We start from the raw sequence: 27,986 nt of genomic DNA, 5'->3' as shown, positions 1-27,986 counted from the left end.
AGGAGGAGGTGAGCTGCATGGTGCTCAATGTTCAAATCAGGGTTCATTCAGTAGATGAGTTAATGATGGGTTATGTAAATATGAGCAAAGTACACCTGGGGTGTAACAGCACAGCTGCAGCTCTGTTGCAGAGGTGAATAAATAGTTTCTTGGAATAAATAAAAGGTGTCACCACTGTAAGAAAAACTGCAGCACTGCCGTTCCAGAACGCTGCTGTCAACTACCCAGCTGCAACAGGGCTCATATGTTCCTGTAGATAAGCTTTTCTTTATGTCTAAAACTGGAGTGGAAGACCCATACACGGTCTGACACATACAGGAAAATGTGGTCACTTAATGCTAGTCTGCAGAGAGTAGAGATCCAAGCAGCTGTTGAGTGCAGCTGATGTTCCCCTACTTCTTTACATGCATGTGCATAAGATGCTGTAACAGTGCAGTCTGACGCCCAGTAAATACAGTTATGACAAGGTAACAGATTCAAAAGCATGCAGCAAACCACAGAGGAACAAAGGACAGGAGTCTAGAAAGCCTAAGCTTCTACTTCTGTAAGATACAGAGAGTAAAATGAAGTTAAGGCTTGCTCTGCACTGCACGTGCTCCTCCCAGCACCAGAGCTGGTTTTGAAAGAATGTTCTAGGTTTTACAAGGGAAATAAAGGCTGCCATGAGAAAAGCAGCATCAGCTGCTGCCAAAGTAGTTCAGTTTTATTAGAAAACACCCCATACTGCATCCTTCTCATATCCTTCCACTTCAGTTCTTAATTAGTACAATCATCACTCATCTTGGGGTAAGTACTGGAATGCCATGACACAGTTACAGACTTGCACAAAGAAATGTGGCACCTGTCACTTTCCCTTCAGGAAACCACGAAGCCTCTTGAAGCCTCTTGCACCCTCTTGAAACCCAGGCTGAACCTGCAACACAGGAGCAGAAGCAATGCCTTTCAAACCCTGCCAAGGCCCTGCAAACAGGTCTCTACTCAGGAAAGTGGGCTGTGTCAGAAGTCTCCAAGGCCAAAGTAGCAGCACAAGTGTCAAAGCCTAGGAAAAAAAAATACTGCAGTGAGCGCCAGCAGCAGAATGTAGAGTGAAAAGACATTTGGAAGGAAAAAAAACCCAGCCTTTCAAAAACATCAGGCTGGTAATCTATCAAAGGCTGTAAAGTGCTATATTAAGGGACCTCATATGACCCATCAGAGGCACTCGGCGAGTTTGCAGCTCTACATTGTGAAGTACTGGCAAAATCTGATGATTCTAATGGAATCCTCCGATTCAGATATTAAAGTGATGAACGGCTTCTAACAGGACAGACGAAGCCACCGTGCCTGTTCAGCCAGGAGCAGAGACTTCACACTAGTGATACCCCACCAGGAATTCAACTGAAAGGCAAAAAAACATTAAATATTAAACAGACAGTGTAGTTACCTGAGTGCAGAGACAGAACATGCTACAGCCCTGCAGGCAGCACAAGGTTTGCTGAGGATGCTCGCAGTACCACCTCAACACACCTGTGTGCCAGACTGTTCCTTCACACACGAAATCCAGCAATTCTAAGTGCTACATATTTAATCTGCTCTTCCACAGTATTCAGAAGAGAGTCTGGCTTTCCAGGACACATGTATTGACAGGTGGATGTGGCAAGAGCAGTCTGAAAACAGTTACCAAGGCAGAGCATGAGCTCAAGCAACTTTTGCTACTGTTAGCTTCTTCCTGCATTTGTGCCCTAATGTACTACTTGCCTCAGACCAGGAGAAACAGACATTTATGCTTCATTATATCCATCTCCAGAAATACTGCCATTAGCCTCTTTAAACGAGTCAAAACAACAACATGATCTTGGTTTCAGGGTCCTTTCAGTCTTATTTTGCCAGTCAGAAATGGTTGGGTGCCTATTTATCCCTGGAAGTTATGTACAGCCTGTATTGTGCAACAATATTGTGCAAGTTGGAGCTGAAGAGATGCCCTGCAGCAGAAGTATTCTCTAAGAGCAGGAAAATAATGCTAGTTCTACATACAATACTGATGCACCCTCCAGAATAATGACTCTGAAATAGTTCAGAACCATTATTTCTGATAGGCTTAAATGCCTCAATAGCTACTTCATCTTTTTAGCTGTTACTTCCCATAGAGGTGCCACAACTTTACCTATAAAGAAGAAAGTGCTTGAAGATTTTAAGATGTGTGCAGTTGTGCAGATTTCCTTTCTTCCAAGTGTTGAAATATCAGCCCTCCTCTCCTTCGCAATGACATCGACCAGCTTTTGCCATTGCCTTTCTGAATCTCAACCACATTACTAAGGAGAATATTGCAGTTTCTGGGGCTATATCCCATCTGGCTATAATGAACAGAAGAGATTAAACCTCACTTGCCTGAGCTTTAAAGTTATTGTTAAAATAACCTATTCTTTTCAACTACAGGTACATGGCACATAATAGCATCTCTTCTGTTCTGCCTCATTCAGGAGATAGCACTGCTAAGTGCATCTACTTTTTTTTTCCCCCTGAAAGATCCAGCCTTTCAAAAGGAAATACAAACACAGAACACAGCTCTAAGTGGAGGCACATTTAATAGAGGAACCGGTTGCCTGATGTACTCTCCCACATTAATGACACAAGGAAGGACAGCAAATATGTTCTTGAGATGCTGAGGTACTCTTTAAATATTAAGAGGAAGCTTTAAGGACCATCCTGTTGTGCTAGCCAAGGTGTGCACCTAACCATTCATCCATTTAAAACATGCTATTATAGCCTGATAGTTTCCTCCCCACCAAAAAGATTTCCTACTTGTGTAGAGGACTTGCCTTGAAGTGCAGAATGACAGCCTGGAGTTGCACAGCTCCTGCTTCACAACATGGCCATAAACCCTCCACAAGCAGCAGCTGTTGCATTGGGTCCTATAACACTGTCACAGACCTCTTTTAGTGCTGAGCTCCCCAACTTCAAGACCTCCTTCTGCCTCAGCAAGAGCCAAACAGATCTGCACAATATCAGCTTCAGTTGCTGACTGCACAAGATTCATACAGCAGCCTAATCCAAAAAAATAAGCTGTACAGATTCAGCAAGCATCAAAATAGTCCCAAAGTCAGTACTGTGTGAACTTCTGATCCATCGAACTGATGTATTTTAAGTTTCTTCCATCTGCACTCCTCCAAATAACCGAGGATATTACCAAGAACATCTGTCACAGACTGAAGTGCTCTGCAAAGCCCTTGGGATGCAAGCAGATAAACTGAGTATTTTGGAGATGCATTCAGCCTTGTGCTGCATCCTACATCTGCAAGGTGCCAATATATCCCCTCATTCACTGCCTCTTGATACTTGATCACCCCTCCTTCCCCACAGCTCCAGTTGCACACTTACACAGAACTGCTGCACAAAGTGCTTCATGGAATTATGATCAGCAGGCAACTATTGATTTACAGACCAGACACATGCTCATAACTTGAGTTAACCATCTTTTCTTCCTATTTGTTGTTCCTGACAATCAAAGCTTGGGTTGTGAACTAGCCCTGTTTAAATTCCTGTTTAGCCTAGCGTGAAATTGTTTCCCAGGTAGCGATTAATTCTGCTGCAACATTTCCCCTTCATTGGGCAATGTGCTCTTTGGGAAGCCCATGCTAAACCACAGCTTCCCTATTATCAGCAGTGTCATTAGTTGTGTCAAACACGAGGCCTTGAGCATCTCCCATCAGTTTTGGCACCTCTTACTAGTCCCTGCATGGTCTTGAGGTCGGTTGGCTTATCCCAAACAAAATGGGCAGGCTGGCATACAACATGACTGAATGACTGATGGCTCACCATTAGGAAGAAAACATTCTATTGCAAAAGCTTGTTTTATACCTACAGGGATTAAAATCTGACTGGATCAGAATAGGGAAAAAAGACTGCAGAACCAAAATCCCTTTTTTTCCTCTGGACTTTTATATATCATTTACATTTGAAAAGTGGGTTTTGAAATTCCACCCAAACCACCCTGTGTTTTGGATGGCCGGTTTTCCTTTAGAAATCCACAGTATTTACAAAACATTCTGTGAAAAGATGGCTTTCATTTTCATTTTCTCCTTTTCCCATCCCCCCCCCTCAAATTCAGTAGAAAATACCATTCCAAAGCCAGCTCCGACCAATTCGTATTCAGAACAGTCATTGCTTTAATTATTGTTTGTACATGATATTTCCAAGAGCAGCCCTCTTAGGGGACATCTGCAGCTCGCTGGCTGAGCAGCTGGCTGAGAGATGGCTCATGGTTCTCTCCCTCTTAGTACCAGATCCCATCTGATGCTCAAGCAGAACCTGAAATACAGGCCTGAAGTTGCCACCTAGAATACCGTGGGCATGTCTAGCCCACACCATGAAGAGCTCTGATAGTCCCTACAAGCTAGCAGACATGCAAGGAGTGTGACATAGTGCAGATACAGCCCAAGTCTCAGTAGCAGAACAACAGTAAGGATACTTCATCTAGCTGACCTGGGTGACGGAGCACTGGAACAGGCTGCCCAGGGAGGTGGTGGAGTCTCCTTCTCTGGAGATGTTCAAGACCTGCCTGGATGCCGACCTGTGCGACCTGCTGTAGGGAACCTGCTTTGGCAGGGGTTTGGACTCGATGATCTCTGGAGATCCCTTCCAACCCCTACAATTCTGTGATTCTGTGACCTGAATAACACCAGTTTGCTCACTTAGCAGCAGCTGAAGCCCTTTGCTTTTCATTCACTGCTCTATGCAATGGCAACAGCGTCAACAAAAGCCTGCCACCTCACCTCCCAGCTTTAGGTTCCCTTCTCATTCAAGAGGACAACACCACATGCATGATCTTTAAGGTCTTTGATTCTATGATCAACATGAGTCATGCACTATTCTGCTCCTTTCTTTCAACTTAACTGGCCTTCACAAGTTGCAACAGATTTATAAAAGCTGTATTAGATCCTCCTGTAGGCTTTCAACAAACATTTCATTATCAAAACCACAAAGAAAATTGGTTTTTCCTTTAAATTAGATTTTGTGCCCCTGAAATTAGCCCACCCCAGATATACTTAAAGCTTTCCTATATGCCATTCGCAAGGAAATGCAACAAGAACTTGATTTCCAAGTTGCTGCTGATAGACCTACAAAAAACATAAGGTTATACTTTGGGAGCAATAAGTCATCACTCCTTTGAAAAATTAAGAATCCATACATGCGAAAAGCTCTCTGAAGAGGCTGCATAAGACCAGAGGTCATTAAGAAGGCAATTTCAAAGCTAACATGATATACCTTATTCTTATGTCACAGCACCAGAGCATATGACATTAATAAGTTATTACATCCCCAGGTTAGAAAACCATTATCATCTCCCTTTCCCACTCTGGGGACAGACACAAGTAATTAAACAGCTCAGCCAAAATCATACGGAATATCTGCAATGCAGCAAGGAAATTGATTTTCAGACTTCCAGGCAATGGTGGAAGTTATCCCCCTTCCCTCTTTATGGATAGGAACTTGGAGAAAATCAGTTTGTTGATATTGGAGGAATAGATTAAAAAAAAATAAGGGCAGTGTGAGTTACCCAACTGACAAAAAGTCAATTTGTGCAGGTATTTGCTGCTCTCTAGAAATGCACTGCTGTGCCATTACCAATGCTACAGACACCTGTAAAATGTTAAGACATTGAAACAAATGGAAATACCATTCCTTCCTCTGTTTGCAAAACCTCAAAGCTAGATGGCCAGGGCTGTCATGGCAATTTTTGCTCCCAATGGCTTGTTTTCATACTCTGATTTCCTCTTGACACTGCAGTCGTCAGAAGGTTGGAAGAGTGACCCTTCACAAAATTGAACTGCAGGCAAACTGATGGCACAAGAAGCTCTACGCTGAGGCAAACAGCAAGGACAGGTTTGAGAATGGTTTGAGAATGAAGCCCATGCAATCTTAGCAAGGGAAGGACCAAGAGAAATACATATTTAATGAGAAGTACAAGAGACTCATCTATGAAGCAGGGTTTTTTCCTTTACTTCTGAGCACTGAGATGCAGTAACAGCTCTGTTGATATCAGTCAATAGAAGGAGAAAATTATATTCCAAGCTTTCTAAACTAAGTGACAGGGATAGAACTTCTGAAGATGCCCCGTTTTCTGACTGCAGCAGCACGTGTGGAAACACATTAAGGCAATAAACAGTAATTAATCAAAAACGGGGGAGAAAGAGCACTAAGGGGCACAAGACTAAATTAAGAAGTTAAATTTCCTCAAGGAACTCCACAGCAGCAACAATTCAACTACTGGATTTGTCAACTAGTTTGATATTAAACAGGTGGTTTAAGCACATCTCAATGGCTGTAGGGCAAGGGAGACAGAGAAGGACTCACCTGAAAAGAAATCTGCATTCCAATACTGCTAAAGAACTGAAAAGTCACCTGTAGACTAACAGAGTTTTGTATTACAGCAATATGCAAACAGATAAATGAGAAAACAGGCAGTAAAGGAAAACTGCAAAGAACAGAATGCAAGAACTAGCAAAGTCAACTGCAAAAAAGCTGGTAACCAGTGAAGAGGCAACTAAAGGAAGCTGAATAATATTATTTTCTTCTTGCAGTCAGACACAGGACTGAATTTGGAACAGTGTTAGCAAATTAGAGCAATTCTGAGAACAAAAAATTACAATAATCAATTCCTGTAGTACTAAAAGCCTGAGCTATGCATTCTGCTTCAGTACCATTCACTCTGTCCATAATGACAGCACATGAAAAGGAGACCTTAGTTTTGTTATTCACCTGCAGCTTTGTCCTCAGTACAAGCACTTATTTGTAAGATTTCACACAAATAAGAATGGATTAGAAAAAAAGGTCAAGAAAAAAGTTATCCAAACACAAGCAATGGATTCTCAGGTTAAGTTGCAATGGAAAACAAAACAAAATATATTTCTTAAAGCAACATTTGCCTTTGTTAATCCTTCCCAAGCAACCGGGTTCACAGACCAATCAAGAACCGTTCCCTGAAACGAGGAATTCCTGCTCAATTGCTGCACCAGACAACTTCGCATCCAGTTTCACTACAAAAGAACTCTATGACATTTCATGATAAAAGTGTGAGCCTCAACTGCATTCTCTTCCCAGGCACTGGGGGTCTGTTTCATTCAAATTCATCTGAAATTTCACTGCAATTTGATGGGAACAGAGCAGGACCTGGGGGAAGACACATACTTAGCCTCCACGGATGCATACAAAGAAATCAGGATTTCTGCACTGTGCCTAGAAGTGAGGAGTAAAATAACTGATGTAAATGGTTTACTTTAGATAGCCAAGACTTCCAAGCATCCAACAAAGCTGCTACAAATCAAGCAGTTTTGCTTGCTCACTGTCAGAATCTCTCCCTCTTAAGCCAACTGACAGTACAAAAAAAATCAAAGCAACTCAGTATCTAAACAACCAGTGGCCTTAGAGAAATGTTTATGTTTTATTAATACAGCCTAAAGACAAGCACAACACTTGTTAACAACTTGCTGTGAGAGTAACAAATAACCAGACCGCCTTGCCAGCAGTGGCTCCTGTGAAGAGGGCACTGTGGCTGGGGATGAAGGCTCCCCAGCTGCTCTCACCTCTGGATTTATTCCTCTATAGCAGAGGAACACAGTACAGTGCCAGCTCCCTACAAGATGAGATAACACAGCACACTAAGCTGAAAAATCAACGCTACAGAATGCTCAGCTAATCCTTACCCACTGAGTTAATCTAGACATCAGCAGACAGCATTTTGTTATCGTTCCAGGCAGGCTCAGCTCACAAGCCAGGTAACTGCTTTAACTCAGTTCAAGAGACATCTGCATGCCACCATCCCCTCACAGCCTATTTCTCATCCTCAAGAACTGAAAAGCCAATGAAAAGCCTCCAACTGAGCCTGCTTCCTTCTAACAGGAAATAAAATTCCAGTAACGTTAAGCCTTACAACGAGGCATGAAATAATGCCATTTCCACACGGCTCCACACAGCACCAGAACTGTACAGCTCTACCCTCCAATCCCAAACATTTCAACCCTTTATCCCAGAGGTGTTGAAGGCTCCGATTCAGCAGCTTGGAGTCCGGTCATCTCCTTGCTGCTCTGTAATGACATCAGTTGCATTAGGTGGGCTCTCTCCTGCCTTAATTCCTAAGCTGAGAACATAACAGAACTACACACCCAGCTGAACACATCAGACAGAACTGTCCCCTTCACACCCAGCTCCACCTGGATGCTTCCATCTCACTTTATACCCAAGAGCTTCATTAACGTTTTGCTTCACACAACCTGGTCTTACAGAGCAGTCATCAACTCTGCCACAAATTTAACAAAACTAACAGCAGGGAACACAGCACTCCTCCCTCCCCACTCCTCTGACACATCCTCAAAAGCCTCACCTCCACCATAACCATTTATGCAGCTGTATACAGCTGATATGTGTCCATCTCAGCAACCACACTGCTTTCCCCAGGTACCTCCATGGCAGATATTCACCCTTCTGCTGCTGTCTAACCCACATCCCAAACAAACCCACAAACCATTATCTCCTCTTGTCCACTCCAGCAAATGCAAACAAGGAGCAATAATGCTGCTACAAATGGCCCCTGCTAATGGTTTTCTTTTGTTGCAATCTGTAATTTAATAACCACCAATAAAAAAGGCTGGTTCAGGAGCAGAGCTTATTTAATGCTTTAATTGGTACTTATTTCAAACAGTTCATTAGGATGGCAGCATTTACTGCTTGATTTTACAGCCTACCTGACCTGACAAGCAGAAGGCCAGCCACTCTGATCAAGCAGGGACACTAATTAACAAGCCCCAGGTCAGTGCTCTGTTTTCAAACACATTAGGTGCTACAGTAAGGTCACAAGGGAACCAGCAACAGCACACCAAATGGTGAAAGCCTTTTGTTTCCTCGTTCCAACTCTAGCAAAGGGCCCACGGATGGATTACACAGGACAATAACAGACATTTCAGCAAAGGGATTTGGATTACAGCAATATCTCAAAGTCCTGCAGGACATCCTGAGCTGCTACTACACCACCTACATCGTGCAGGTGCAGCCCTATACCTGATAGAGCACATTTCATGTATGTATAAGGGTGGAAACTTGTTGCAACCAGGCTGAATTTCAGCCTGCAGAGCCTGGATCTGCCCAGCTCCCCAGTTATTTCCAGCAGTGACACAGAGCACTTCTGCTGACTCTCTTTGGGGGGAGGGAGGGGGGTCAGACTGCACCCTCACCCAACTTCATCACACCAGAATTGCAGCAGGACCAATTTCATGCAGTCTAACAATAGCAAGCTGGAAGTAATTCCAAGCATGATAGCTTCATTACTGGGTATCTCGCCACATGCATCTGTTGGAGCACACCATTTGCGAGTGATAAATAGGAAAATGCTGCCTTATGAATAATGCAAGTTTATCACAACAATGATGGCTTGGAAATAAATCCAAGTCCTCGAGCATTTCAGTAAACACCTTTGTGCCTTGAGAAGAAAGGAAGGAAAGCAATATAAAGAACAGAAGACGCAGGAAGCTCCTGAGCTGCCACTGGTACTGCTGTATGAAAAATAAAAACCTCCTCAGCTGGGTTGATGAAGATCAGAGCTGTCAAACAACTTGAAGTTATGTACTCAATTATAACACCTAACAGTGAATATTTTATATTTCACTTAGGAACTGTCCTGACGACTCAGCCGTCCTTTGAAGGATGACTACAGCAGTTCCTCCCATATACCATACCATCTTTCTTCCCAGCACAGCGTCTTTTCATTTCATTTTCATGCTTATACCAACTTATTCAGCCTGTATGATAATTTCAGGAACTCTCCCCCAGTTAATTACATGCAGATTTATACAGCTCTGTTTTGCATACCTAATTTTCCCCAGTTTGCCTGCTTTACTGCAATTCCTCTGATGTTTACTTTGTCTTAATGTTCTTGCAAAGTTAAAAGGAACTATCACTTAAACATCCATTATTAATTTCTCCTAAGCATCTCCAATTAAATCTTTGAATAGATTAGTTATTGATTGTTTGGAAGCAAACTTCCCATTAGTACAGCAGCTCCAAACTCTACTTTGAGTATCTTTCTGCTACGCAAGGTTATCTTGAAGCAGCATCCCTTTAGAGTCCCAACTGAAGCCCAAATGGCTACAACAGCCCATAAACCCCCTCTTTGCAACTGTGCATCTCAATTGACACAAACAAACAAATCATAAGTTGGCAAAGCTCGCTCAGGTCTGTAACATAGCAAGAAGATCCCAATGTACGTCTCTGTAACACTGCATTGTGGCTCTACCAAATGTAAATCAGAACTGTGAGCACACCATGAAACTTGCTTAACTCTTAACGAGACAAAGCTATAGAGCTGACGCAATTTTTTGTCCAACAATCACTGGACCCAAGTGAGCAAGAGCTAAAAATTGGTTCCTAAGAGCAGGCATCTCTGATTTTAGCACTGCATTTCATTTTACTCTATCATGAGACTAATGTAAGAACTCTAGAGGAGCACTAGGCAGGGAAGCAGCATCGCATCAGAACAGAAATCAGAGCAGAAATGGGAAGAGAAGCATTTTGAAGAACATTACAAAACCGAAGAGCCACAAGAATAGGTGAAAACAAGGGTCACATTCAGTAGTAATGCAATCCAGGAGCCTGATGTTATCAAAATGCAAGGTGTCATTACATGCCAAAGCAATCCTGGAAGCTGAACTTCAGTTGTACGCCCTTGAGATAACATTCAGTGAGACCCTTCAGCTCAGAGACAACAGGGTCAGGTCTAACAGCACTCACAGGTCAGAGCTGATGGTCCTCAGCCCATGATCTGCCCTAAACCTGCATCTCCCCTGGGAAACAAGTATTGGCAATCAATTTTGCACACAGGCTTTCTTCAGCAGATGCAATGCAGTTTCCTACACCTGCTGCTATTTCCTTGCAGATCCAGACAAGTTTTCTATTTCAGGGTGGATTTTTTTTTATTTTTCTGCGTGTTTTTTCTTTTTTAAAGCAGCAGACCTGACACCAAGCAGCTCATTATGGTAAAAGCACTCTACAGAAACTCATTCCACAAGGGCAGTGGCTGTGCTCCTCTGACTCTGCCCCACTGAACACTCAAAGCATCTCTAGGCCAGAACCCATTTTCAGAGGTCTGACAGGTGAGTTCCACCACCACCACTCAGCCTGCAAGCTTTAAACCACAGCATCATCACTGCACAAAGTGCAGTGCACTCATTCCTACCTTTCCCATCTCCTGCCTGGAAATCTTCTGAACTACCTTTGTGTTCTCTCCCTATAAACCTCAGGAAAAAAAAAAAAAAATAATAAAATCAAATATTTGGATTTGGAGAGATTCTTGAAAGCTATCTCATTTTCTTGCTCAAGTTTCAATTGCAGCAGCAAGAAAGTGGCCTAGAAAACTTTAAAAGGCCTCGGGTCTGTACAGCACTCTGGCAGAAATGCATTGCTAAGCAACACAGCCAAGCTGTGTCTGGGCTGTAAGGATGTTCAGGCCAACGATACAAAACAGGGTTCATCAGAATTACAATTCTAAAGAGTGCGCCTTGCTACTGCCAGACAATAATATCCCCAAAGGGGACGCAGGGTCAGTATTGATGTCAGCTGGATTTCATTCTGAGGCAGATGGATGTTATCTATCGGCTTGCCTGAGTGGCCCAATCTTATCTCAAGAAGTTTCTGAGCCTGATAATGGCTTTCTAAGTGTTTGAGACAGTACAGTGAATGCAAACAGGGACAGGACTCATGTAAGGGGAAGTTTGTGCAGGAGGTTATCACTGGAGAAAGCAAGACAGACAAGCCTTCAACAGCAGCTCATCCCTCTTACACTGAAATGAGGGAGATGTGCAGTAATTTTCACTTAGCATTCGAAATTAATTGGCAGCTAAACCAATGTGACCCATTTACTAACTGAAGCTCACAGTACAGCACCCAGAACTGAAGCTAGCTTTATTGCATCCATTTTTAAAAAGCACTGCTTATTAGGTTCACACTGCTGCCTGTGCTGAACAGCAACCCAAACCTTGGTCTCGTTGTAACGGTGGTACAACTGTTTGGTTCCAACCCAAACTCCTCTGGCCTCATCAATAAATACTCACTTCTTAAAGACAGGAGAATAAAGCGTAACAGCCCTTACTCTCAATGAGTAAATAAGTCATTCAGCAGCTAAAAGCTGCGAGGTTTTCTTCGGTCGTCTTTGGTTCTTCCTTTAATGACAGCACCAAGCAATGCATGACTTCTTAAAAGCATCCTTTACCCAGGAAATGGTGCGACTGGCACCAAAGGAAAGAACGTGCAAACTGAACAGAAAAAAAGCCATGTGGGAACCCACTCAATTTTATTGAAAAATAATTCATTTAACGGAAATTGTTTAGAGAAATAGATGTCAGAGCCAGAAGTCAAACAGTAAATAAACTTCGCCCAATTTGATAATGTAGCTGCCTAAAAACATTCTTCTCAGTAATGTGCAGTTTAAGCACACAGGAAAATTGCCAAGAGGTGTCAAAATAATGAAGCCTGAAAATAAAAATCACACACAAGTAAACCCTTCTCAGTTCTTCCTGAGATCTCAGGACCAATAACTACAACAAAACTATATGCAAAACAGAGCTGCTCTCTCCATTCCAAGAGAACAGTCAAATTCTCCCTTTTCCCACACTGGAACAAGCCACCAGCAAGGTCCACCTCATTCGGATGCTTCTTACTCCAGTTTGGAGATCCACAAAGCAGCAATAACTGAGGAGCCATGGGTTCTGAGAGCTCTATTTAAGTTAATGCTCATCTCAGATTTGTAATTTTCACTAACAGGCATTATTCCAGAAAAGAGTTTCTCAATTCAAATAGCAGACCAACAAAATAGATTATAGCAGAATAGTTGGCCTGGAAAAAAGGAAACTATGCAGTAGAGAACGCTTGGAACACTCTCATTCTCTTGTGCTCTTTCTGCTGCTGACTAAACCCTAATTTAGTGTTGGTATTGCTTTCTCTCTCATCTTTTTCCTCTTTCTAAGTGTGTTTAATCTGCTGTAAAATTGTTTTCATGGCTGCAGTGAATGTTATTGTAACTGTTTTACAATGTGCATTATTGGCACTGTGTAAAGGCTTTTGCCTTCTGTGTGCAAATCCCTACCCTGCCTGCTGGCTCTCAAGGTGCGTGCCCTAACACAGCTACACTCAGCTACGTTCCACATCACTGAAGAGCACAAACGGTCTTTCCTGAAAGAGAAATTAATAATCACTTTGGTTCTAATGCTACAGAGGTGCAGGCAGTTCCTTAAATTCCTGCACTTTGGGCTCACTGTCTTTTGCCATCACCAACCTACATTACATCCTTTTGTTCTGCATCTCAACTTCAAAAGAAAGCAGTATTAAAACTTCACCTGCTTTGCTGGAACACCACATTTACCTCCTTTCCTCTCACTATTCCCATCCCCCAAAATAAACCCCAGCATGCAGTTTCCAGCTGGTTTTCTGTGTGCAGCCTGTTTGTAACTCAATACCGTAAAACGCAGCCACTTCCCGAAAGAAATTCTATTTTTAAGACAGTAAGCAACCTCATTACTCATTGATAACCAAAACCAATCTAGGAATAAGAAAATCCAGGCTGCCTAGCTACTTACACAGATTTATGCCACGCCAGTTGACATCTGCAAGTGTTTCTAGCCACTCTAATCTCCCCTTGAACACATACAGCTTTCACTTTCAAAGTGGAACTATTTCATAATGGAATTTCACTCACTTACATGGTTCCCTCTTGGCTTGAATATTTCAGGGTTCCTGATGGCATACCAATTGACAGGAGGTAAGTCTATTGACTTGTCATATATATCACAAGGATGCAAAGCCAGTATGAGAACTTCAGACACGTCTTTTAGTCCAATATTTTTTATTTGCCAAGCTAACAGGCCAAAGGGCCAAACAGCAAACTCCTCTGAAAGAAAAGCGGACAGATCCATGGGGAGCCTCCTAGCTGAAGAAGCAGCAGCTCAAAATCACTTCTGAGACACCAGCTGGGCCTTCTGCCACCAGCTGGCTGATTAGGACATCAATTGTCTGCTTAGATTGGCTCCCCAGTTACCCTTCTTGGCAACACCCACAGCTTTGTAACTCTTCATTTGCTTAGATCTACAGTTTGGTGACCAGCAGCAACTGCTTAAGGAGAAGCCAGTCCCACTCCTCAAAGATTGAGACAAAAATCATCTCACCTGCAGAGATGGCACACCAACATTTAAAAGACAAGCTCACAGGAAATCCCAGGCTGTCCCCCCTGCAACGCAGCCTGCAAAAAACCTTTTCTTGCTTCATATACATCTACACAGCTATCTTAACCAGCACAGGAACTCATCTAGCACTGATTCAGGATCTACTACACCTTGAACTCACCAATTTGCCTTACAAGGAACCAGCATCCGACAGCTCAACAAAGAGTATTCCTCAATCTGTCAACACAAGGCCACGTGATGAACCAAAGAAATCAATGGGGGGGGAAAAAAAAGAAAGAAAAGCCTACAAACCCATTCCTCAGTCACTTCATCACAAGCACTCACACTGTCAGCACCTGAAGCATCATTGCCATGGCAACCATGGCACCTTCAGCCCAGCTGCCAGGAGAGCAGGGAAGGAGACACTTGTCTCCAGTTTGTTAGCTGGGTAATTGGTCCTGCTGTGCAGGGTCACTTGTCACCAAGATGACAGCAGGCAATGGCTGTCTGCTTAGATACCAGGGCCACCTTATCCTTGGAATGGATCTCTGGGATTTATTAAACACTCAAGAGGTTAGTGAGCTGTGAAAATCCTATTCACTACCACTGCAGTCTGCTGACTAGAAGCTTCCTCCTGTGCTTCAGCTTTCCTTTATCTTATTCTCTCTTTTTAAGGGTGGATGGGAGCTTCAGGGATTTAGAATGCTTCAATTTTCAGACAAGGGAAGCCTTCCCACCCCATCACCCCTCTGGCTGCCACCTTTTCAAGAGAGAAAATTGGCTGCAGCTGGCTCTTATATTTAACCCCTCAGGTAGCACACAGGACAGAACAAGTCTTGCCACGGATTATTTCACTTAACTGTTCCACAGCTTGCCAGCAACTACATAACCCACAGTCCCTAAAGCTTTGTTCCCTCTGCTCATTATTTGTGCTCATCAACTACAGATTTGTGTTGAGGCAAAGAAAAAACCCACCTTGTTCTTTATCTGACCCAAATTGGATCTCTTTGGATCAGAAGAATGGGTTTGCTTAATTTCTGTACCAGCTCTCTATTATTCATTATTTCATACTATTCTACGCGGGCTGCTGAAGTCCTGTAAGCTGCCACCAATTCCAAAGGGAGAAACACTTCACCTTGCAAATCTGTAGATTAAGCTTTGAAAAAAAATATTTCTCTATCTATAGTTCTTGTGTTGTGCAGGTCAAAGCAAAAGCACTATCCAAGTGCTCAGAAGAAGCTGAGCCTCATTTCTCACACCAGCAGCTCAAACACAGCTCTAGCTGAAGCACCTGGAGCAGAGCTAGCAAAGCTGCCACTCAGCAGCCCTCCTGCAACGACAGCTCCCTGCCTCTATTACCCAGCCACCTACAACAAAACACAAGGGCTATTTCCCCCCCAGCCTCTGCAAAGCTCACCCTACTCTGTGAGGCCCCCACATCAGTCCTCTGCCCAGGGATTTGCAGTCTACATCGCATCTCACCATCCAGTTGACCTGCAAGGATGACATCACAATAAAATATAATTAATATTAAACACGCTGTAAATACCCACTCATTTCCATTTTGGCATGCATATTACTATAATGACTGCACCTTTCTCAAACTTTAAAGTCCTGTTTTACAAGCCTTCATTTCAGCATAATGTCCTCATAAAACAAAACAGCAGTGCAGTGTGGAGAAGACTAAATTAAAAATTAATGGGCCCTGCCAGTACAGGGCTTTCTCAGAGCCCATAGGAAGAGTAAAGAGTTTCTCCTCCATACAAAAACCCAAGTTACATAAAGGCAGCAAACATACCCTTCTCTGACCCAGGTTTAATAGCCACTGCAGCTCATCCATTTACAGCTGTGTGAAGGACCGACACCACTGCACAGTGAAGTCAGGGGATGCAGGGGGCAAGACTTGTCTGTTAATAGCATCAAGCCTGCAACTCGTGCAAGATATTTGCAGGCAATAGGAAGGACCTGGGCTGAACACTCATGTTCTGTTGGATAACCTCAGCTCCCAGCATTTAAGCACTTGACCAAAAGCTCTCTTTGCTGAAATCCCACACAGCAGTTACGTGGTTTAACTGTGTCATCTTATAGCCTTTTACAGAAGGCTCCTCAGAGCCCTAGAAAAGCAGCCAATATGGAATTCAATAGGATTGCACAGTGATTAAAAGCAATACCTTTTAATGGAAACTGATCCTCTGTATGCATTTTGAGATTCTTTCTATGCATTTTAAAGCACAACCACAATTTAAGATACTTGTACTCCCACCCAATTCTGAAAGCAATTTACTTTTAGTAACACATTTTATCTCTATAAATATCTTGTTTTTTCCCCTCAAAGGATACTCTAATCTCCTGCAACTCTCATTCCAGCTCCTTATCTCTGCAATAACTCAAAAACATACCACTGAACATACCTAGAACATCAGTTTTATCTATTGTTTTTAGCAGAAATCTCTCTTTATCAGGAGCTGGTGCACCATCTTCCTTAGAGATAGTTTCCACATTTCATCCTGGCATCAGAGCTAAGTATTCCAGCATGCACTGTTTATACAGACTGCTTTAAGACACTGGGTAATCTGGCAACATGTCATAGTCATTCCTTATTTTTATTGCCAGGTTCTTATCACACCAGGAGAGCCTCAGCTCTCGATTAGCAGCACGTGCTGCATTTTGGCATTTCCTTGCAGGCAGAGCGACAGCACAGAACCCTCTGCTACTCCCCCAGAAGAAAACTACCCTGATCAAGCTGCCCTCAGGCACTTCAACTGGAGAAAAGATATGCTCACATCAATTGATGAAGGCTCCCAGGCCTCCCAGACAAATACAAGTCCTCTGTGAAGCACATGGCCTTCAGCACTGCTTTTCATCTCACACTGCCCAGCCATCCACTTAGGATTTATCAGCCTCAGACCAATAGGTTCCCATTTATAACAAAGTCCCAGACAGGCACCTATGGTCCAAAGACTTAAGCTGCTACTCCATCATCAGCAATAAGATACAGAAAGCACTGCTTAAGCATTGCTAACACACCTATTCCTGTCCCCAGCATGGAAAATGCCATCACCTAGGAAACCATTTTGGAGATCTACTGGTGTCCAGGCATAAGGTTCAGAAGTGTCTAATGCAACAATTACTCAGAGGCACCCACAGCTTGCACCCACTGAAAACCTACAGGAAAGCTAACAGTTTCCATAGAAACAATATGGAAGAGCTTACAGCAAGCTTCCTCCCAGCTGTTCCACTTCCAAGTGCAAACAAAAAGGCCCAGCTATAAGCAAAAAAGGCAACTCTTAAGTGCAACAGCTGGCCTTGCTGCTTATTGTCCTGGAGTGCAAAAGAGATTTTCACATTCCTAAAGGTTAGCCCTAGGGAGTAAGCAACAAGGTTACCTCCTACAGCAGCCTATTTTGATAGCTACCTGCTTATTTGTTGACAGCTACTACCTTTAAAAGCCTTTTCACTAGCTCAGAAATAAATTAGCCCTGCAGAGATCTCCAAGTGCTCATAGGAGCTGCACAGCACAAATGCCTATATAAACACTCCAGTTGTCATCCCAGCTGAGATACTTAAAACTCAGTTTTCCTTCCCTGCTCAGACACGTTTTGAGCGATGCTCTCAGCAGCAAAAAGAGTCTGACAGCAGAAGAGGTATTTGTACAATGTAGTCCTGTGGCCACATGGAATGAAGCCCCTTCTAACTCAGTTTTGAGCTATCACTGAATTATTACTCAGCACAGAACACCCCCAACAAATGCACACCCACCCCATCTCAGAGACAAGGAGCTTCTGGATTCCACTGCTTGCACTTCTCACATCAGATGAGTTCTCCAGCAAGCTTCATGCTGATGGACGAATGGGTGAACAACCACATGACTGCCAAACAAGCACTACCATCCCACTTCATGCCTGTTACACAACATACACTCAAACCTAAAGCAAACCTCACCCTCAGAAGCTGAAAGTTTTACTCCTCCAGATTCGCTCATGCTTCCTGAAGCTTCTCCTCCATAGTCAGATACTGCTGTCTCAGATCTCTGAACAAGACAAGCTTTTTGTTTTGTTCGTATTTCCATGGTAAAGCACACAAGCTGTCACATCTCAAAGCCCACTACAAAGTCACCGCATTCTTTGAGAAAGTATTGGAATTTCATAGGCTAGAGAGGTCGCTGAAATCCAACACTTTCCAAATACTTCAAGAAAATTTATTCACTTTTCAAAATCAGAAGCCAACCAGAAACAACACAGCTCCTATTGCAGCCTCCCTATTATTTCTGGAGGAAAAGACTTCTTTGCTTTCCAGGGATACAAGTGGGAAACGGCTGACCTCTGGGGTTTCACAGCTCCTGGCTTCAGCAACAGAACCATTCCTCAACGCTGCTGCCAACCTCCCCATTTCGAAAGGACAGTGAGAAACATTGGCCAGTCCTAAAAATAAGTCATCTCCCACTCTCTGTCCAAGCCTAATGCCTGCTGGTGCCATTATCCATCAGTCCAGCCTGCAGAATGATGATACTCAAGCACACGTGTAGGACTGCAGGCTCTGCCACAACAAAACAGTGCTGTTTTAAGCTGTCAGCTGCATTTACGACCCAGTAAACAAGTGACTAAGAGACCTATCTATATTAGGTGCAGCTATCTTCTTATTGTCAGTCCTTAATTAGGAAAAAAATCATCTTAGCCATACACAAAAGAGCAAAATTTACAACTCAGCAACAGCTAATCATTTGCAAGGAACAACAGATGCACTTACAATGAAGATATATTTCACCGATCTCACGAAGCACTTCTTTCTGACTGAATAATGCATTATAATGATCATTTGGATAGCTCAAAATACAGTTTTAAAAAATTTATGGAGCACTTTGTTCACCATCCACTTCTGCAGAAGTATTCCTTAATTTGTGCCGTATCCGAAGGCTAGGCGGGTGCTGGCAATACATGCATTGATTCATATCTTAAGCCAAAAGGAAGAAAGTGAACAACCTAAGCAGAAGTGTCACAGCTGGAGTCAACACTTCAGTACTTTCTGGATGGCCACTTTTCCTGCCCTATTATTTCTCAGAAGCCTGACAGCAGGTTGCAGCTGAACTCAGGTTATTACTGAGATAAACCTCTGTCTGTAGTCTGAACTATTAATCCACAGCTTCCTGCAGATTTAGAAGGAATGAGAACAAAATCAGTGTTGGGTTTGGCTTTCTTCCCCCAAGTAATTTTTACTGAGGTTAACTGTAACTCAAATCAGAGCAGGAGGAAAACTTACACTCAGCAAGTTAAACTGTGGAAAACACAGAGTCTCATAGAACAGGCCTACTGAGCTCTTCATTTCTCATCTGGAGTACATGAACTTTGCTCACCAGTAACCAATTGTCCAAAACAAAGCTTCAAGAGCCTCAGCATCTAAGCAATCCCAGGTCTATAAAGCTCTCTACCTGAGGCAGGTAAGAAAGTACAAAACAAAGCTGAATCTGAGACTGCACTTACTCGATATCCTCTAAGCAGGTTAAGAAGATTTCTAAGCATCTCCATCTATAATCCTCTTACCCTGCAAGAGATGTACTTGTTTACACATTCCGTGCTTTTCACATGTAAACTTAACACAAAACAGGAGGAAAAACAGAAGTTGTCCATCTCTGAAGGAAACAGACTGATAAGAGGCTGCTTATCTGCGGGCCAGCAATCCCCTCCAACCTGCTGATAACAGAACTGTCCACGTAACAACCAACTCATTTCCTCAAAATCATTTCTTCACTTAGCCCAAATAAAACCAAACTCATTCTGCTGCCGTCCTCCTTCCAGCCACCCATATATTTTAAGCCATTGTCTACTAAAATGCACAAATAACACAGATCAGAATACGAGTTAAGATGCGAATCACTGAGCAGCATTGGGCACATGGAAAGTAGAACACGAGGCTTAAGTGTTCTGAGACAAACATGCCAGTCCTTAACCTCACTCCACATCTAGTGCTATTATCAGTACTTTCACTGGTAACATGGTATGTTACATCTAGCTCCTCAGCTAGCTCTAAATCAGTATTACAAATTCACCTTCAGATAATGTTTTATGATCCTTGGATCACGATCAGCACTTTTAAGTGCTCACATTAATTTTTACTCATATTGAACAACTCTTCCCCCTCAGTAGAAAAAAAACAAGCCACAAGTCATCCTTCAGCCTTGGTTTTTTGGAACAGGGCTTCACCATTTCTGCTGCTCTGGTCTCAAGCAGCAGGCTTCTCCATTGGCACTGGGAGAATGAGGACAGGATCATCATCCATTCTGCCTGAAGCACTGGGTAACTACTGCGTCCTAGCAAGAACACTCTAAGAAAGGCTGTCCCTCTGATATGTGAGGCAGGGACACCAATGTATCTTGAGCTGTTTTTCACCAGCATCCCCATGAGAATTCCTCTATGAATTTAAAGCATGTCTTGCATTTGTACTCATATCTTGTATCTGTCATGGAGCAAATCCTTCAAGATCCAATGAGCACATCAGCCAGCTCTGCTGAAAACTAAAAACCTCACTAATAAGAGAGCAAGGGAACAGGAGCCACCATGCCATCTATTAATAGAAACTTCAGCAGAGCATAAAGAATAGAGGGCTGGGATGACTGTGCCTTCTTTCTAGGATGCTGCTGTCCTGCTTACCAGACCATTACGTGCTGAGCAGAAGGAAGGACGGGTATGGGTGAATAATAATGCAGGTGCAGCTTCTGCAGTTTTTCATTTGTGCCTGGAAAATGCTTGCAATCACTTGACCTAGCTAACAACGAGAATGGCTTTTCAGATCTTGCAACATTTTATGAGCATTTCAACAGTCAATGCTACCAATCTCTGCAAAACCACTCCTTGCCCTCTAATAAAAAGCTCATTAATTCTTCCAGATCTAAATGAACACATACAAGGCTTCAACGAAGAATCTTGGCTTAAGTCAGCTCTGCTCCAGAAAATAAGCAACTCAAAACCAAGTCCCTACCTTCCTCCTCTTTTGATTCTGACTCTCCCAAAGGCAATAAGAAGTTTCCACACACCTGAAGGGACACAGAAAGCAATCAACAGAACACCTCACTCACAACTTGTTTTAAGTGGAATGAAAAATTGAAGCCAGCAAGAATAAATCAAGTATCAGCTGGAGCATGCAGCAAGCAACAAGTCCGAGCAAAACAGCATCCCAGTTAACAGGTATCACAAAGAGTCAAATGCATCTATTGCTTCAGAAAGGCTTTGATAGCAGCACGAAGTATTTCATACACAGAAGCAAGGAAGACAAGGTATGAATACCCACAGCAAGTTGAACTTAGCTCATGTAGCATTCTCCCCAGCTGCCAGCAAACAAAGATTAACCAGCACCTCCTGGCACAGACTACTTGGATCTTGGATAAATCTTGTCACTGTTTGCATTTGCAAGTCCAGTGTCACAATGTCAGCAGCTGAATCAGTTCTGACCCATCTTAAGACTTCCATCCATATGTATTCATAGCTGTACAAAGCAGATGATGGAACAGGGTTACTTTAACCTACACACTCTACGCATATTGCAGCCCAAGCTAAAAGATAAATTCTTCCTGCACAGCATTACCCATGTTGTTTTATTCATTTTAGCAGACCTTCCACATTCCCTTCACCTTTTCCCACAGAGACAAGTGCTTGCCACACCAGGCACATTAACATGCATCATAACATGCAGCAGGATCAGTAATGCAAGTTGCCTGGCAGGGTAGCAGGGCTGGCAAGTAGCCATTAATACCACCAGAGCAGAGAACAAATTGCAGAAGTACACTGTACAAACTTGCTAATTTTTGACTGGGTTACTAGCTAAAACCAGGCAACAGAAACAGGTGAAGTGACAGAGATCTTTCCCTCACACTCTACAGCAGCTTGCTGTGAATGTAAGATGAGACAGTTGCCCTCTCCTACCTTCAGCTGCTTGCTTTCCTACTACTAGGAAAATTGAAAGGATGACAATGATGTAAATTTGTTATGAGTGACAAGCAGCTGTGAAAAATGATGAATAAAGTCACTAGGCTGCTAGAGGATTTGCACACATGACTGCATCACTGCCTATCTGCTGAGAAGACAGAACACCTTGGCCATCTGTAAGCTTGAGCTTGCTCTCCCCCCTTTCAATGAGAGCAACAGCATGAAATGGTATTGAGAAAGTGGCCTCTCTTTCTAAGAATTTAGTGACTCCAACATGAAACAGCCTCTCAGTTCAAGCACAGTTTTGAAAGAAACAGTGGCAGAATTCCTCAGGCATCTTTCCTGATATTAGGAGGCTGCAGTGGACCTGAACAGAGCTTTCTCAAAGGAGAGCTCCGAGATGCCAGCCACCACAATTATATCTTCAGCCTCATGCCATCAGCAAAGGTGGATTCCTCCAGGTAAAACAAATTCTGCAGACAAGTTAATGTAAGTGCACATGGACAAGCAGCCCTGACTCAAGCACACAATCCTCCATCATTATGATACATCCATATAAGCCTTTCAAGCAGCCCCTTGCCAGACCAGGCACCTCTTCCTACCTCTGCCTGTATTCACTAATTGTATTAAATTGCTACAGCAACTTGCAGTCTCTGCCTAATGAGAGAAGTTACATCTCTAGATTATGATGCTGCTGGATCAATATATTTTATAAACAAGGATTGTACAGCTATAAAAGCTGCTGTGTTTTAAGGGTGGGAAGACTACCAAGTCACTTTGTGCTCATACAGCGCGTTCCCCCAGGACACACAGATGTACTCATGTCAGCTTTATGACAACAATAACACTACTTTGCTTTCCAGTAGTATCTTTTACACAGAATCCTGGCATGCCTTACAAATGGTGAAGCAGACGCTGGGAGTTTCTCAGCATACCTCTGGGAGCATTCACAGAGGCTAACGTCAGCTAAGGAGGCCCATTGCTGGGATCTCTGCTGTCAGAGACAGAAGCCATGTCAGCACTGCTACAAATCATTTTCTATAAGACTCGTGGGAAGCCTGCAGCTGTAAATAGCCTCTCTCCCCCCCCAGTTTTAAATGAAACTTGGAGTACTTGGAACCACCCCAGGCCAGAGCTGTGTTCATCAATATTTTAAGGGACAATTAACATATACATCATCTCAATGGTAATAAGAGAAGGGTCAGCAGGATAACATCCATCATTCTTCAGTTCAAGAGAAAACAGTCATCTTGTCTCTATTTCTCTCTAAGAAGGCACCACTCTTCCCAAAGGCTCTTCTTACACCGTTCATCAATGTCTAAAGATATGTTTCACAATCAGCTTTTCACATTTAGTGCTCAGCTTTTCAGCAGCGCAACACAGACAAGCTCAGACAGAACAATTCCTTTCCTGCACCAATACAACACATCCTCCCTCTTGCTTTGAGGCTCCAATCTCAGCCATGCTACAGATGACAAAGCCTACTGAGGAACTAGAGGCCCTTCAAACCGTATAGCAGGTGGAACTCATCCTGTTCTAAAGCAAACCAGAGTATAGAGAACAGGAAAAAAAGTAGGAAAAGCAGAAGTCTCGCCTCAAAAACAAAATATAGGGCAAAACAGTCCAAGGACAAATGTTATTCCATCTATTGAAAGGAAGACTGACTTCAAAAACTGAAGCATTGAAGCACATACACACGTCAGCCTCTGTCTTGAAGGAAAAAAGGAAAGATCTGATCTCTGATGTGGTAACAGAAAACCTCCTGTTCTATTGTTCCTGCACTACCCCAAGAGGATTTACCCCAGATTTAATTTATCTTCTCTATTTCAGATGAAAGAACAGGCTCAGAATTTTAAACGGCTTTTTATACCCCTTTCCCCCCCAACTTCCTTCATGTCAGGCTTCATCTGAAGGAAACACCACCTTGCACAATACCAACCTCTTAATTCTTATTCCTTGCAAGACCATTTCCCCTGCTATCATGTAAATGAGCCTCCTTGGAGCTCTCCAGCATTATTGTACATCATGGTTGTTTTATTACTCAACACTGTAAAAGCAGTCCAAGCCTCAATTACTACTCACAGATGAATAAACTATACAGTGCACTTAGCAAAGCAATGATTGCTTAAGGTATACGGCCCCCATATTTGCACACATTTAGGTTTGAAGTACCTTGAAGGAGAACGTAGCTCTGTACAGGAATGTCCTTCAACAGCCAAGCAATAAATGCCATATTTTTATGCAACATTCATTTCAATGAATCAGTTCCATTCACAGCTGCAATTCTGCCATACGAGCCCTGTTCTTTACTGTTGCTTAGAGGACTTGAATTTAGAGCTCTGAATTCTAATTGAAGCACTGAAATTCTGACTCACACAGGACACCTGAAAGGCAACTTACTAATAGTCTAAAGCAGTTTGTTTGGAGGCTTCTGAAAGCACTGTTACCAGTTGGTTTACACCTCTGATAAGGAGTTCCCCCACAGTCATATACTGAGACAAAGCATTAGGTGCTTTCAGCACAGCTGTGAGCATCTCAGGTATTTTCAACTGTATCCATACAAAATGCAATCAATTGCATCCCGATCCCCAAAACCTTTACACAAGACATCATCTTTCTAAAAAATAACCTGCTCTCTGTACTTCCTCAGCCTAGAAACAATGCTGCTACATTATGCAACCTAAGTGCATAGTTTTTGCACTACAAGGGTGCTAGAGTACAGCCTGTAACAATCTCAGAACAGAAGTCAGCAGGTGTAAGTAGGAATTGACATTTTTGAAAGCACATCATGCAAATACATTAACAGCAACAGCCTTATCCTTGTTACATTTACAAAGAAACAACTCCACAATTCAGAAGAGTAGAAAGGGAGAATATGAGGCAAGCTGAAGTTATGCCTACTACCTTGAATTGGCAGCCTGCATGATAAAAGCCTCCATCAAGTTAAACTTGGCAGCCCTTCATTACCACAGACAGTAGTGCTTTACTGTACCCCCACATGTAGCTGGAACACAGCTCTTAAGGACTGTAGGACTGTTGCCTACCTTCCTCTGTAGCACAGCATTTGTAAGTGAAGCTTCTACCATTGAGGGGAGAGTTGCAGCAAACTGAGTTCTGCACTCCTGGCACACAGGCTTGAAACACCTCGCCAGTTTCTCAGCAGACCAGCTCCTGTCCCTGCAAGCATGAAAGAGTAGGTATTAAGACAATGTTTCTACATAGTTGTAACTGCTCTCCAGTGCATACTTCACCCAGTAATTGCTCTATTATGTTATCATCAGTGGTAAGATAAACATAAAATCATTTCTACAATGGCTCAGCAGCTCTAGGAGTATTTAGCACCAGATATGCAGTTTTGTGGTCAGTCACCTCCCAGTCCTACACTTAAACCTTGAGCAAATAGTGATTTTGGTACTGCTGTTCTGCTCCAGCTTGGGGCACAGAATAAGAATTGTCCTAGGAAAAGGCTGCAGCTCTTCAGCAAGAGTCAAGGATCCTGTCAGCCCCACAGCCACTAATCTGTGACAAAACCAAAACTCCCCCACTGCATGAAAGCAGTCCAGAGGAAAGGGCTGTTCTGAGCGTGCAAAGACCTCCACACTACTTGATGCACTCTCACCTGAGCCGCATCCAAAGATTCAGCCATCCGAAGTTTAATATTCAGTGCAGTTGTAGACAACATGTAACCCACTGCACCCATCTACTGCTCTCACACAGCAGCTGATTTGCTCCTTAGCACACTTCAGAGGACATTCCTACCCACATCCTGAGAAATAATGTGCTTCCTGGACTGCGTGCGAAGAGCAACTGACTCCTCAGTAACAACACCTCTTTCTGAACTCCAGTTGCCAGTGCAATTAGGAGCTGAACACTTACAGCTGATGTCTTCCATTAGAGATAGGACCTCCCCCTGTGCTCCCTTCTCCTTGTGAGAAAAAGCAACTGGGGGTGCACTGAAAAGCTTTTTTTCTATGTACTTGCATACATTACAGCATACCCTTTGCATTCAGCTAGTTTAGTTTTGCTGTACATCAGAACAAAATGCCTTTAATAAAGCACCTCACAACCCATTTCTTACCCATACAGACACCCATCCTTGCAATCCCCAGCACCTCACATATCCCATTCAATAGCAAGCCATCCCTCACTACCCTTTCTCCTACAGCTCCACCAGCAGCTCCTCAGTTTTAATCCATTCACACCTGTTAGTAGCTCATTTCCCAAAGCCTTACAGCTGGAAGCTGATGGAATCAGGTTCTGCACAGTAGGAGCTGTAGGTTTGCTACATTTACTTACATTAGTCTAGGAACACACCATCAACAGCTTTAAGATGAAGCCCAATTTTTCTTGCTAGCTTAAGCACAGGACAGTACTGGCATCTTATCCTGCAGGCTGTATTGATTTCTCAAGTTGATGTATGGCTTGGCCAGCATATGTTAATTAAATGCAAGGTCTCTTTTGGATACATCAATTGCTTCTTTTTAAGAGAGCAACTGCTTACACTGCATGAAGCTCTGTGTCTGCACACTGTAGTGCTAAGCACGAACACCTGAGGCTCACAGAAGCATTAAGTTTCACATGGGCATACATTTAATGGTTGTTTCAAAGTCAGAACAGAAAGGGGCTTTCAGCTGCCACTAAATAAACCTCAGTTATGGACTACATGCAGAGCAGGGAGTGTTATGATGGAAAAACCCCTAATCCCAGATCCTAACTCATCTGGGTAATCACGTCATACAAACACATATATGGCAGATTTGCTTTATGAGCCATTTTAGACAGCTACTCCATGGCACTAAGACTGCATGAACCAACAGGACAAGCCATGTTCAAAGCATCACACCTCAACCTTCTTACAAGTAGAGACCAATTCAAGCTTTTTAAGGCATGTAAATGCAAGGAATGGCAAAAAAAAGGGCCAAACTGTAAAAAGTCACTGTCTCATAATGCTGATAGCAAACTATTCCCCCCAGCACCTACCAATTTTAAGGTATCAAAACTCATGTCTCAGATACATTCAGCCTTCCACTCTCTCAATATGAACTGCACTACATCAGATTCTCACAAACAAGGCAGTAGGTCACTAACCCTCCCCTGTTTCACAAGATTTTGTCCCATAAAGCCTCTTCTCTTTCTCCAGACTCCCCTCCTGGGTTTTCATGCAACTCTACCACCAACAGCTCTAAGCAAAAGTAGAAATCTTTAAAATACTTACAGTTCTTTGTTAGGGTTCTGTACTTTGCCTTCATGTAGAGTTCTCTCTACAGTTGCACTGAAGTGAAAGAAAACAAAATCAATAGGAACATAACCAGAATTATGACTCATACAGCTGAAATAGGAGATCACTTCTATTACCTGGACAATACACTTTCACGCACAAGCTTCCTTACTGATTCCTAATGAATTCCCTTCCTCATTTTAGCTACCAGTTACCTTCAGACACAGACTTTTTTTCTTTTAAAAGCCCAGATCTATCCAGTTTCTCTCTTTATAGAGCACCAGGAGTTCTCCTAGTTAAAACAAATAAGCTACAAGTGTGCTGCCAGCTTTATTTTAGGATACACAAGTAATTGCCTTACCCACCTACCTGCTCGTTCAGTTAGTGAGATCCTGAGCCACCTTCAAGCAAGCAGAAACTTTTACATGTACTCCAAATCCAAAATGCAAATAAAGAGTGCAGGGATAGCCCACAAAGCTGAACAACAAAAGCATAAGCAACCATAATTCAGAAGCACGCTCTACTGGCTCAAAAGCCTTCCATTCCTCTGCTCTCAGTTCCAGAAAGCAAAAAACAATACTGCAAATCAAAGTAAGAAAAAAAAGTATTAAAGCCCAGCCACAAACAGCCACAGCCCCCTTCCACAAAGGCTCCACACCAACTCCTCACCCC

The 27,986-nt window shown here is 42.9% G+C and overlaps 1 long non-coding RNA gene across 4 annotated transcripts; it reads right to left on the bottom strand.

The window, feature by feature from the left end:
* Positions 1-70: 70 nt before the first annotated feature.
* Positions 71-27,888, bottom strand: LOC122186134. 4 transcript variants are annotated; one of them, XR_006181066.1, is made up of 7 exons: positions 27,684-27,888; positions 27,312-27,368; positions 25,141-25,273; positions 21,462-21,656; positions 21,153-21,207; positions 15,598-15,674; positions 71-1,039 (listed from the first exon to the last, which is right to left on the bottom strand). It is a non-coding gene; the product is annotated as an uncharacterized LOC122186134 (long non-coding RNA). The 4 variants fall into 4 exon arrangements; XR_006181065.1 differs by lacking the exon at positions 15,598-15,674 and adding an exon at positions 1,179-1,377; XR_006181064.1 differs by lacking the exon at positions 15,598-15,674 and having other exon boundaries at positions 72-1,039.
* Positions 27,889-27,986: the final 98 nt, after the last annotated feature.

Source organism: Lagopus leucura, unplaced genomic scaffold (assembly GCF_019238085.1).
Source record: "Lagopus leucura isolate 7727_CA_CO unplaced genomic scaffold, USGS_WTPT01 Super-Scaffold_100034, whole genome shotgun sequence".
Lineage (NCBI taxonomy): Eukaryota > Metazoa > Chordata > Aves > Galliformes > Phasianidae > Lagopus > Lagopus leucura.
Note: the sequence above shows the minus strand (reverse complement) of the source record. Positions and strands in the feature narration are given on the sequence as shown.